General features: G+C 48.9%; 1 long non-coding RNA gene across 1 annotated transcript in view; it reads right to left on the minus strand.

Annotated features, from left to right (window-relative positions):
- The window catches only part of LOC144173379 (uncharacterized), a 72456-nt gene extending 70467 nt beyond the window's left edge, over positions 1-1989 (minus strand). The window contains exon 1 of the long non-coding RNA XR_013323243.1: positions 1841-1989. This is a non-coding gene — a long non-coding RNA (uncharacterized LOC144173379). The remainder of the gene's footprint in view (positions 1-1840) is intronic.
- Between the last annotated feature and the right edge of the window lie 11189 nt (positions 1990-13178).

Genomic DNA, 13178 nt, shown 5'->3' on the forward strand with positions numbered 1-13178 from the left:
GCGTGATCGGAGTGAAGCTTTCATTGTGAAGATTCATTCGCGAAGCCACCCGTATTTGTCAGTTTATGACTCGCTTGCACAAACTTTGGTGCGCAGCAGTGTAGGACGAGCGACGTAAGCATTCATTGCCCGACGTGAGGCCTAACGTGTCGCTTCAAAACCTAACGTAGTAAACTGCTACACGCTGCTTGACGTATGTACATTGAGTATGGGTTGCTTGGCACGTTGTAAGGCTAAGTTGGAAGGATGCCTAGTGTTGAACCCGAACTTAGGAAGTTCGGCCTAGCGCTATAAGCTTTGAGGGGTAAACGCCCAACCACATGGACGCGAAATCCCGCTCCGGGCGAGCGTCGGCGTCGTTCGGCGGCACCGCGCCGACACGCAGGAGAGGGTGATTAACCGGCAAAGACACGCGCCAGCTGCGGCGTCGACGTGCGTTGGTGCACACGTTTGTATGAACTCTGCCATCCTTTTCATGTTTTTGTTGATCAGTTATGAGTAGTTATTTTCGATTGTTTTAATGCAGTAATCAGGTCCCTAGGTTTGCCCTAAAATACACACGCGCCTAAGTTTATTCATTGCTAAGAATGCTGGCGGGTCAATTTTGAAACGCTGAGAAGTACTTTGAGTCATTGCCGTCAAACCTGAACAAGGCAGCTCGATAAACAAAAACGCACTTGAACAACTTATTTCTTTGAAAGTTGATGTCCTACCTTGATGATATGTAGGGACTGCATCATGAATTCAAAGCGTGAGCAAAATAAATTTCAGCGCTGCCTTGCTAGTGTGGTCGAACGGCACTTGCAAATTAAAAGGCAAGATACCTGGGGACCCCTTGTTTACCCTAACAAAAAAAGCTAATGAAACCTTCACCGCTAAAAAAAAGAGCGAGGTTTTGCCAAGATCCGAACCATGGGCTTTCAAAACAGGAGCCTAACACCCAACCGCTCGACCACGCCAGGATTTTTTAAAAATACAATAACTGTATTTGCACATAAATATACACGTTATGCCGCAGGTTACACATGACTCAGGGGTAGCTACGACAGAGCATGTGTCGGTTGCATGTTTTCGACAGAGAGAACACAATGAACGTAAATCCCGGAAGAAAAACACGAAACAAAGAGCAAGAACAATGACAACAGCAACACAGGCAAAAGACAAGAATTTCCATCGTGCTGCCATTTTGTAACGATCGAGGCGCCACCTGGCGGGCATTTCTTTGGGACTGCGGAGCGAGCAGACGACGCCGCAGTCCCACGCTGTTGCTCCGTGCTGTGCGTGATATCTGACGCCCAAACGGCATCGAAAATCAGTAAGTGTCATTTATTCGGCATTTCAGCATTGAAAAGTTTAGCAGTGCTTTAAGGAGAACGTTTAAAGCGCCCGAGAGCTGTCACGTTCGCCCATAAATTCCGTTCGCAACCCGCTAAGGCCGCGGGCCACCCCACACCGCTATCTTCTGACGGGGATTGCCTTTGAGGCTACGTTTCACCCTGCCAGCTCCTGACGCCCGACTTTTTTTTTATCCCCAATTGATGCTTATTTTCTTAATTCTGGGCAAATTGCCGTCATTGCCTTTACTTGGCGATGTTGCCTTTACTTGGCAATGCAGCCAAGACCGGCGTGATTACGCCGGTCTTGGCTGCACCAACAATCAGCGTAAGCGTAAAGTGCTCATGGAAGAAACGTGTGAAGTGCACCACGACAAAAGAATTGTCCGCATGTGCGGAGTCTATTCGGTGCACAAATTTCCTGCGTCCCTTGAGTGCCGCCGCGAATGGGTCGTCGCGCTGAATCGTAAACACTTCAAACCAAGCAAATTTTCCAGAATACGTACGGTTTTGGAAGCGCTGTTTAGTCACCCTCATGCTCAATCCTTATCGCACGTTTCTGTTTTCTGGAGGTATGTTCGGTCCGTTTCATCGACGGGAAGCCGACGAAAGTCAACCGGAAACCTATGCTGCAGCTATGGGTACGCGAAAAAGTTGAGCTGAAAGCGAAATAGGGGCGTCGCGGTGACGCAGCAGGCCCGCTGATGTCGGCAAAATGCCTCCTGCGTACGCTCAGAAGTCAGTGGGTTGGCGCCATCAGCGAATGCCTGCGAACGCGCGCAGTAGTGCAAATTTCTAAGCACGATTTGCTCCTGTCGGTGCACGAACGTGTCATACCTCATACTCAGTTCGCTGTTAAACCAGGCCCTGAAATATTCGTTTTAGCTGTGCAGGTCGTAGACGACACATGCTCAAAGTATGTTTCAACAATATTTACCGCCGAATAACACTGTTTCCAGCAGCAAAACAGAGTCAACTTATTAGATACACCAAGATTTGGCCGTTTGCTTGCTTAAAAAAAATCGCTCCAATCCACCCCGTGAATGTGGTTGGAAAGCAAAGCTGTAAAGGGCACCCATAACGATTACCCATGCGACGTCACTCAAATTCACTCACATCACTCTAAAAATAGTAAATCCAGAGAGAAGTGAAATGCACTTAATCACACTATTTAATACTTCAAAGAGATATTCTTGGTAAGGTTAAACAATGCATGATGCATGAACGGGGTTTGGTGGAGTTGTATTGGTGTAGCACAAGAGTGGAAACTTTTTATAAAATTAAAGTAAGCTCCAACCCAGTGTTAGACGATCTGACTTCTCCGTCTCTGCGCCACGGACGGGGGCCACGAGATTTGCGGCAGAGAAGGAGGAGGAGGAGGAAGAAATACTTCTGTTCAGATTTCTGAACGGCCCAAAGTGCAGCCCTGGGGAGTGATTCCTTCTTCTGTGGGGCCCATATGGAGTCCGCGCGGCCTGTGTTCTGTCCACCCGCTGAAGGTGGGTAGCTAGAGAGGGCCTGGAAAGCAGCATCTCCCATTGCTCTTGTTGGTTAGTTGACGGAATGAAAGGAGGGTGCTCAGGGTTAAAGTCGTACACTCTGATTACGGGGCGGAGTGTTCCTACTTCTGAGCAAAAATTACATTCAGCGTCATAGCGATTCGGATGCATTAGGTGAAGACGCGTAGGCTGTGGGAAGGAGCCCGGATTGTATGAGCCGTAGGGTAGTTTGTTGTTCTCTGGAAAGGTCAGGGCAAGGCGAAGGTACGGTCTGTCTCAGAAGGCGATAATGCTGGGTTATCTCCCTGAACGTGACAAGCGGGCGACTGTCCTCGTGCAGATCCATAGCACGGGAGGTAAAAGCGAAGGCTTGTTGGGTGGACGTATCTGTTGCCCTCCATTGAAGCGTGAGGGGGTGTCCAGATGAGCTGAATGGAACAGTTCGGGGAGTGGTTTTTTAGCACGCGCAGTGTAGGTCAGGACACCAAACCCGACTGGTAATTCTAGTAGGCTTGCTGGGAATCGGTGACTACTTTCCGAACCCCTGGTTGAGTGAGAGCCAGGGTGATGGCTGCCTCTTCTGCTGCCGTCATTTCTTGGGTCCTAAGCGAGGTACACGCAAGGAGTTTGGTTCTGGAGGTAGCTACGGTGATGGCGTATTGCTGCCCTCGATGTTTGGAGGCGTCTGTGTAGATAACTGCATGATCCCCACCGAGGGTTGTGTTTAGCGCTTGAGCCCTTGCTTTTCGGTGACCCTCATCATGTGAGGGGTTCATATTTCTGAGCAAAGGGAGCATCTTTAGTTTTAGTCGCGAAGAGTCTGGAAGTACGTCAAGCGGAGTGACATTCTGTGCCGCCCAGCCAATATGGTGAAGGTTGCGGGACCCGCCGCAGTTCTGAGTCGGACCTTCTGGTTAGAAAGATGGCGTTCTATCAGCTCTTCCACCGTGTTGTGCAGCCCCGTGCTAAGCAGCCTCTGTGTGGACGCACTCATGAGAAGACCAATGGCCTGCTCGACCGCCTTTTTAATCATTATATAAAGCATCTCTATGTTTTCATTGTCAAAAAGAAGACAGGGGGTTGACGTATGTAACTCTCGAGAGGACAAAAGCTTTAATTAATCGAAAGGCACCGGATTTCTTTAGGCCTCGCTTCTTGGTGGCAACTCGGCTGATCATGTGTATGATTTGATGAATGCTGTTTTTGAGGCACTGCAACGAAACGTCACTCTTGGTGTTAGCCTCGAGATGTAGGCCCAGGATCTTGATGCTGGGGCTTGGAGTGATGGCCTGGCCATCAAGGAGTATTTGAATGTATTGCTTGGTTTGGCGTGACGGCGGACGACAAGGAGCTGTGATTTTTTACGTGAACACTGGAGGCCAATGGCTTCAGCGCATTGGCGTACTAGAAGTGAGATGCCATGCATTGGTGTGAGCTTCCTTTAATTTATGTAACTCTTAGCACATGAGCAAGGTGCACACATGGCCGCTAGACGGGCGTGAGTGGTCGCGTGACGCTTTCACGTGGCATTCAGCGAGAACACAGGGCGTAAACCCGTAGATGTGCTTGGTGAGTACACCACCTGTCTTCCCAGTCTTCGTCGCGTGGGCTCGTAGCTAAATCGGTAAGAGAACGGGCTCTCGCTTTGTTAGTCTATTAGTTCCAGGTTCGATTCCCGGTGGTGCCAGTAAATTCTTTTAAGCTTTGCTTTAAAATGTCCGACATACGCTGATTTTATCTAAGCACACTATACGTGTACACAGACGCATATCCAGCTCCGCTGTAAAGTACATACCGGTCTGGAGCGCTTCCTAGCCCAAGGAACACGAAGGAGATGGAGCTGATTAGTCGCGAGTTGTGCTTGGATGCACACCGAAGCTTCGGAGAGCCTCCTTATGCGTCACGTCGAGAGATTTCGGGTTTCCAATTATGTGCACTACCTCCGTGTAGGCGGACAGCTTTGATGTACCACTCAGAGGACGGTCTGGGGCAGCCCAGGCATAAATGTTTAATAAACGCGTTAGCCTGCAAAATAGTGATTCAGGACGATGATGTTCCCAATTAAAAAGTAGTTGATCGATAGTGGATAGAGGTGTAAATCATGGAAGCCGCCTAACGCATGCATGTTCCGTAGTACCTCATCTATTCATTACGCGGAGATTTCATGCACATTTGATTTCGGTCATGTTTCTTTTTGTTGCTGCAGTACTGATTTGCCGTTTCTGCCTTCGAATATTTCCCCACTTTCTACGAGCACGTGGAATACGCAAACCTTTCAGTGCGGAAAATGGCCATCGAAAAGCTTGCCTCCTTTTTTTTTGTTTTTTTAATATACCGCCGGAAAAATTAGCGGCTAACTTTTAACGTGTACGTAGAAGAGGCCATGGGAGGAGGTAGGGTTCACTCCGGTGGGTGAGCTGAAGGTTTTACTCCCGCACAGGTCGAGTATCGAGAGGTGGTAGAAAGGGAAAATGAGAAATGCACAGGCACAAAATTGAGATCAGGGATCGAGTATCGGGGTAGACGACAAACCAGAAGGGCGCAGTTCACGAATGTGGCGAATGGGGAAACGTTCCCACAGATGCACCCAGCATTTATGCGAAAGAGGGGCGCACGGTATCAGCAGCCCGGATTTCGCTCAAACCGTTGCATGGGCACGCCAAGCCACCAGACAAGTACAGTACAGTGCCGACTGCTCGCCAGGTTGCACAATCGCTCGCGCCTAAGAAAATAAAAAGGCGGACGTAGAGTTCTGTTCTTTCCGGACCAAAGAGTGCTTCTTGTTCTTTCCGGACTTGGGATTTCAACTTAATCCCAAGCAGCTCGGATCCGCAGTGACCTTAGCTTCCGTGCCTGAGCTTCCTCCAACGTAATACCTTCTCAGTGACGGAGCCCGGTTCTGTCAAAACTCGACTTAAGCTGTAAAAATTGACGGGAACTTCTTGAAGGGTTGAGTGTCTATAAAGAAAGGGTAGAATAAACTGCATTTTTAATGCCGTCACTGCGAATCTTTTTTATTTGGCATGAGATACCCGTACCGATACGGCAAGAAAGATAGTATCGAAAATACTTGTATTTTCGATGCTGCTGAGCCTGCCGAATCGACTTTACTTTGGGGGGTATGGGTGCTTTATTTGCTGGCAATCTACGGAAGTGGCGTCAGGGATCGGCCCTCGCGCGTTCCGTATGACTACATTGGAGCCGGCGACTGGCTTTTCTTTCCCGGAAGGTTGGTTAAACGTTTGCATGCAAGGCTCTTAATATTCGTTTTTGCGTGCCGAGTTGGGTTCCTCCGGAATAACTGAAAGTGCAGGGTTCAAATTTCGCTGTCAATACTCCAAAGCTAAACCCGGGGCCGAATGGCATAAGTGAAAGCTCTGGATTAAGGTTCGAACCACATATGGTTCATTAACTCGCCCCAAAAGTCGCGCACTTTGGAAGTTGAGGACTTGACCGCTTTCGGGAATTTGGCTGCCGGTGTTGTAAATTGAGTACGTAACGTAGACAGAGGGAGAGAAAGAGGAGATAGGAAGAGAAAGAGGGAGAGAAAGAGGAGATTGTATTTAGAAGAACCGAGAATTTTTCCCATCGTACACATTCCGCGCTGCTGTGTGTAGGGGAAGTAACAACAAAGGTCCCAGAAAGAGGTGGCATTGAGCCTGGTACCGAAACACGTACGCAACCACAACCATAGCAGTTGAAGGGTGATTCTGCATGCGACTATACAAAGCACTCTAAGAACGGAGAGGGCATAAACAAAATGTACAAGCATGGCCGGGCTGTGCTACCTTTAGTTTCAAAGTGTTTGGGCTTGAAACGCCGCAACACACGAGCTGAATTCGTCTTGAGAAAAATGATTCTAAATAAAAAAAAAGCCTGGGACGCCTCATTTTTAAATAAATCGCATGCAAAGAGCTTAAAGGTCGCGAAATATTGCGAATTCCGCCCGCCCACTGGATCATGATTAATATTCTGTCGTTTGTTGCCTTGATTACAGGAGCAAGGTGTCGTATTTACACTATTTCGGTTGCGGACAATGTTACAGTTCGGACCTTGTGGTTCAGTTAAGGTGAGCTCGAGAGAGGAGAAAATACCTGTTCAAGCCGCCATGAACCTGCGGCTATCGGCTTAGCCTGAACACAAACAACCTTTCTTGATTTTTGACGAAATTATGAAGGATATAAGTGCTACAATCTCGGGCGTTAACACACGAGAACGCAATGAACAAAAGAAGGCGGTTACTTATCGGGGTGAAGCACGAATTAACAGCCCTTTATTGGCGTGAACATGGGCGGCAAATGTCATTTTTAAAACACGACGTCATTGAGAGTCTGTAAATGTGGTTCATGGGCTTTGAAGATTCCAGTACAACTGATTTCGCGCACGCTCGGCGCGACTGACGGGGTGGGTGACAAACTCTCCTTTCGTCGCCACTTGCCTTTCCTCCTGAACTTCCCGACTCATCCTGTTTTTCAAACGGGGCTTTCAGTGCATTCAAACTCCGCCGAACACTGAAATCTTGACACGTGGGCAACCAAGTTTCTGAGTGCCGCAATGCGCTCCCGTAATCTGCCAAGAAGACACGCAGCACGCAGAATGGACCCACACGGCAGCTGCCGCGCGTGAGGGTACTTTTGTGGGCACTGCATGCATGGGGAGCAGTTCACAGACTGTGCCATATGTCGGCTGCTGGATGTGCATACGGTTCTCCCTTTTTCTTTATCGTCGGTCACGTTTCACAATCCTCTCAGCGTCTGTGATGGCAAAGAAAACAACTGGGAAGTTGTGTTTGCTGCGAACTTTCTGGAGCCTGTGCCAAACTCGGACAACACATTGAAGCGACAGACTGCCAGTCTTGGCTTTCGCCTCTCGGTGCTGCTGGCTCCGTAGCCCCTTATGTGCCACAGGAAAGTGTTTAAACGGACTATGGTCACTTTCGATAAATGCTTTCACTCTTCCCTTAGCGCCTGGAAGCACTGCGAAATCAATAGTTATCGCCACCACGGAGCGGCACTCCGGGATTTGCTCATCGCACCAGATACGCCTTCCGTGTCTGCTTTATTTTTGTGGCTTTATTTTTATAGTTGATATCGAAAAGTGTTCACTGCTGCAACGGAAGGAAAACCGGCCAACAGCCGCTACAAGTCCTTAATGACGTAATTCGAGCCGTCGAAGAATGCCAAGACCGGGAAAAAGAGAGAAATCTTTTGAGGAAATTTCCAAGTTATCTGATGGGCATACAGCAGTAATTTTTGACTGAGGTACTTTGCGACCCCCTAATCTAAGTACTGCGTGTGTTGGGTGACTACGTTATGCACGCATTTAAGATTTCAAAAAGAAAGTTGAAAAAAAAATCGCGCCAATCCACCCCGTGAATGTGGTTGGAAAGCAAAGCTGTAAAGGGCACCCGTAACGATTACCCATGCGACGTCACTCAAATTCACTCACATCGCTCTAAAAATAGTAAATCCAGAGAGAAGTGAAATGCACTTAACCACACTATTTAATACTTCAAAGAGATATTCTTGGCAAGGTTAAACAATGCATGATGCATGAACGGGGTTTGGTGGAGTTGTATTGGTGTAGCACATGAGTGGAAACTTTTTATAAAATTAAAGTAAGCTCCAACCCGGTGTTAGACGATCTGACTTCTCCGTCTCTGCGCCACGGACGGAGGCGACGAGATTTGCGGCAGAGAAGAGGGAGGAGGAAGAAATACTTCTGTTCTGATTTCTGAACGGCCCAGAGTGCAGCCCTAGGGAGTGATTCCTTCTTCTGTGGGGCCCATACACAGACCGCGCGGCCCGTGTTCTGTCCACCCGCTGAAGCTGGGTAGGTAGAGAGGGCCTGGACAGCAGCATCTCCCATTGCTCTTGTTGGGTAGTTGACGGAAAGAAAGGAGGGTGCTCAGGACTAAAGTCGCACACCCCAATTACGGGGCGGAGTGTTCCTACTTCTGAGCAAAATTTACATTCAGTGTCGTAGCGATTCGGATGTATTAAGTGAAGACGCGTAGGCTGTGGGAAGGAGCCCGCATTGTATGAGCCGTAGGGTAGTTTGTTGTTCTCTGGAAAGGTCAGGGTAAGGCGAAGGTATACGGTCTGTCGCAGAAGGCGATAATGCTGGGTTATCTCCCTGAACGTGACAAGCCGGTGACTGTCCTAGTGCAGCTCCATAGCACGGGAGGTAAAAGCGAAGGCTTGTTGGGTGGACGTATCTGTTGCCCTCCATTGAAGCGTGAGGGGGTGCCCAGATGAGCTGAATGGAACCGTTCGGGGAGTGTTTTTTTAGCACGCGCAGTGCAGGTCAGGACACCAAACCCGACTGGTAATTCCAGTAGGCTTGCTGGGAATCGGTGACTACTTTCCGAACCCCTGGTTGAGTGAGAGCCAGGGTGATTGCTGCCTCTTCTGCTGCCGTCATTTCTTGGGTCCTAAGCGAGGTACACGCAAGGAGGTTAGTTCTGGAGGTAGCTACGATGATGGCGTATTGCTGCCCGCGATGTTTGGAGGCGTCTGTGTAGATAACTGCATGATCCCCACCGAAGGTTGTGTTTAGCACTTGAGCCCTTGCTTTTCGGTGACCCTGGTCATGTGAGGGGTTCATATTTCTAAGCAAAGGGAGCATCTTTAGTTTTAGTCGCCAAGAGTCTGGAAGTACGTCAAGCGGAGTGACATTCTGTGCCGCCCAGCCAATATGGTGAAGGTTGCGGGGACCCGCCGCAGTTCTGAGACCGACCTTCTGGTTAGAAAGATGGCGTTCTATCAGCTCTTCCACCGTGTTGTGGAGCCCCGTGCTAAGCAGCCTCTGTGTGGACGCACTCATGCGAAGACCAATGGCCTGCTCGACCGCCTTTCTAATCATTATGTAAAGCATCTCTATGATTTCATTGTCGAAAAGAAGACAGGGGGTTGACGTATGTAACTCTCGAGAGAGCAAAAGCTTCAATTAATCGAAAGGTACCGGATTTCTTTAGGCCTCGCTTCTTGGTGGCAACTCGCCTGATCATGTGTATGATTTGATTAATGCTGTTTTTGAGGCACTGCAAGGAAACGTCACTCTTGGTGTTAGTCTCGAGATGTAGGCCCAGGATCTTGATGCTGGGGCTTGGAGTGATGGCCTGGCCATCAAGGAGTATTTGAATGTATTGCTTGGTTTGGCGTGAGGGCGGACGACAAAGAGCTGTGATTTTTTACGTGAACACTGGAGGCCAATGGCTTCAGCGCATTGGCGTACTAGAAGTGAGATGCCATGCATTGGTGTGAGCTTCCTTTAATTTTTGTAACTCTTAGCACATTAGCGAGGTGCACACAGGGCCGCTAGACGGACGTGAGTGGTTGCGTAACGCTTTCACGTGGCATTCAGCGAGAACGCAGGGCGTAAACCCGTAGATGTGCTTGGTGAGTACACCACCTGGGCTCGTAGCTAAATCGTAAGAGAACGGGCTCTCGCTTTGTTAGTCTATTAGTTCCAGGTTCGATTCCCGGCGGTGCCAGTAAATTCTTTTATTTGTTCGCTGGAGTTTTCTGGTGACACCAACGGTCGCGAAAGAACCCTTGGGGGGTAGAGGTAAAAAGCTTTGCTTTAAAAGTCATGCCCTTTAATGAAGCCGCCATTCTTGAGCCGGCCGCAATCGAAATTGCTGGTGTCGGGATCCATTGCCTGGTAGAGGGTTTTTTTAGTTAAACCAACATGTGGCGATTACCCAATTTAGAAGGGTGTGCTGACGGGCCAGTTGGTACATTGTTAGACTAAGAAAAACAGCGCAAACGACGGGACGAAGAAAGGTAAGACAAAACCACAGGCGCTGACGAACAACTGAGCGCTTTATTGCAGGTGAAAACATATATATAGAAAAAGGAAAACAGCAGAAGGACCGATAAGGCCTAAGAGATATCACATCGGAAAAAAATCTTGCCAATCCACCCCGTGAAGGTGTTTGGAAAGCAAAGCTGTAAACGGCACCCATAACGATTACACATGCGACGTCACTTAAATTGAATCACATCGCTCTACAAATAGCAAAACCAGAGAAACGTGAAATGCACTTAACCACACCATTTATTACTTCAAAAAGATATTCTTGCTAAGGTCAAACAATGCATGATGCATGAACGGGGTTTGGATGAGTTGTATTGGTGTAGCACAAGAGTGGAAACTTTTTATAAAATTAAAGTAAGCTCCAACCCGGTGTTAGACGATCTGACTTCTCCGTCTCTGCGCCACGGACGGAGGCGACGAGATTTGCGGCAGAAAAGGAGGAGGAGGAGGAAGAAGAAATACTTCTGTTCAGATTTCTGAACGGCCCAAAGTGCAGCCCTGAGGAGGGATTCCTTCTTCTGTTGGACCCATATGGAGTCCGCGCGGCCTGTGTTCTGTCCACCCGCTGAAGCTGGGTAGCTAGAGAGGGCCTGGAAAGCAGCATCTCCCACTGCTCTTGTTGGGTAGTTGACGGAAAGAAAGGAGGCCGCTCAGGGTTGAAGTCGCACACTCCGATTACGGGGAGGAGTGTTCCTACTTCTGAGCAAAAATTACATTCAGCGTCATAGCGATTCGGATGCATTAAGTGAAGACGCGTAGGCTGTGGGAAGGAGCCCGGATTGTATGAGCCGTAGGGTAGTTTGTTGTTCTCTGGAAAGGTCAGGGTAAGGCGAAGGTATGGTCTGTCGCAGAAGGCGATAATGCTGGGTTATCTCCCTGAACGTGACAAGCGGGTGACTGTCCTCGTGCAGATCCATAGCACGGGAGGGAAAAGCGAAGGCTTGTTGGGTGGACGTATCTGTTGCCCTCCATTGAAGCGTGAGGGGGTGTCCAGATGAGCTAAATTGAACCGTTCGGGGAGTGGTTTTTTAGCACGCGCAGTGCAGGTCAGGGCACCAAACCCGACTGGTAATTCCAGTAGGCTTGCTGGAAATCGGTGACTACTTTCCGAACCCCTGGTTGAGTGAGAGCCAGGGTGATGGCTGCCTCTTCTGCTGCCGTCATGTCTTGGGTCCTAAGCGATGTACACGCAAGGAGGTTGGTTCTGGAGGTAGCTACGATGATGGCGTATTGCTGCCCTCGATATTTGGAGGCGTCTGTGTAGATAACTGCAAGATCCCCACCGAGGGTTGTGTTTAGTGCTTGAGCCCTTGCTTTTCGGTGACCCTCGTCATGTGAGGGGTTCATATTTCTAAGCAAAGGGAGCATCTTTAGTTTTAGTCGCCAAGAGTCTGGAAGTACGTCAAGCCGAGTGACATTCTGTGCCGCCCAGCCAATATGGTGAAGGTTGCGGGGACCCGCCGCAGTTCTGAGACGGACCTTCTGGTTAGAAAGATTGCGTTCTATCAGCTCTTCCACCGTGTTGTGGAGCCCCGTGCTAAGCAGCCTCTGTGTGGACGCACTCATGGGAAGACCAATGGCCTGCTCGACCGCCTTTCTAATCATTATATAAAGCATCTCTATGTTTTCATTGTCGAAAAGAAGACAGGGGGTTGACGTATGTAACTCTCGAGAGGACAAAAGCTTTAATTAATCGAAAGGTACCGGATTTCTTTAGGCCTCGCTTCTTGGTGGCAACTCGCCTGATCATGTGTATGATTTGATTAATGCTGTTTTTGAGGCACTGCAAGGAAACGTCACTCTTGGTGTTAGCCTCGAGATGTAGGCCCAGGATCTTGATGCTGGGGCTTGGAGTGATGGCCTGGCCATCAAGGAGTATTTGAATGTATTGCTTGGTTTGGCGTGAGGGCGGACGACAAGGAGCTGTAATTTTTTACGTGAACACTGGAGGCCACAGGCTTCAGCGCATTGGCGTACTAGAAGTGAGATGCCATGCATTGGTGTGAGCTTCCTTTAATTTTTGTAACTCTTAGCACATGAGCAAGGTGCACACAGGGCCGCTAGACGGGCGTGAGTTGTCGCGTAACGCTTTCACGTGGCATTCAGCGAGAATACTGGGCGCAAACCCGTAGATGTGCTTGGTGAGTACACCACCTGTCTTCCCAGTCTTCGCGTGGGCTCGTAGCTAAGTCGGTAAGAGAACGGGCTCTCGCTTTGTTAGTCTATTAGTTCCAGGTTCGATTCCCGGTGGTGCCAGTAAATTCTCTTATTTGTTCGCTGGAGTTTTCTGGTGACACCAACGGTCGCGAAAGAACCCTTGGGGAGTAGAGTTAAAAAGCTTTGCTTTAAAACACGATGTCTCGTAAAAAGCATGATCTGCCACGTGCCGATACAAAGTCTAATGTTCAAGGTATGTACAGAATTTCCTTTTCTAGAAGTGAAACTGATTGCTCACTAATAAAAGCACCTCCTTTCTTCTTGACCTTGAACGCCTCAAAGATTTCCCGCTCTCTTCGTCCAGGAT

Source organism: Haemaphysalis longicornis, unplaced genomic scaffold, assembly GCF_048455015.1.
Source record: "Haemaphysalis longicornis isolate Haplotype H1 unplaced genomic scaffold, Haemaphysalis longicornis Haplotype H1 scaffold_1, whole genome shotgun sequence".
In the NCBI taxonomy this organism is placed as follows: Eukaryota; Metazoa; Arthropoda; class Arachnida; order Ixodida; family Ixodidae; genus Haemaphysalis; species Haemaphysalis longicornis.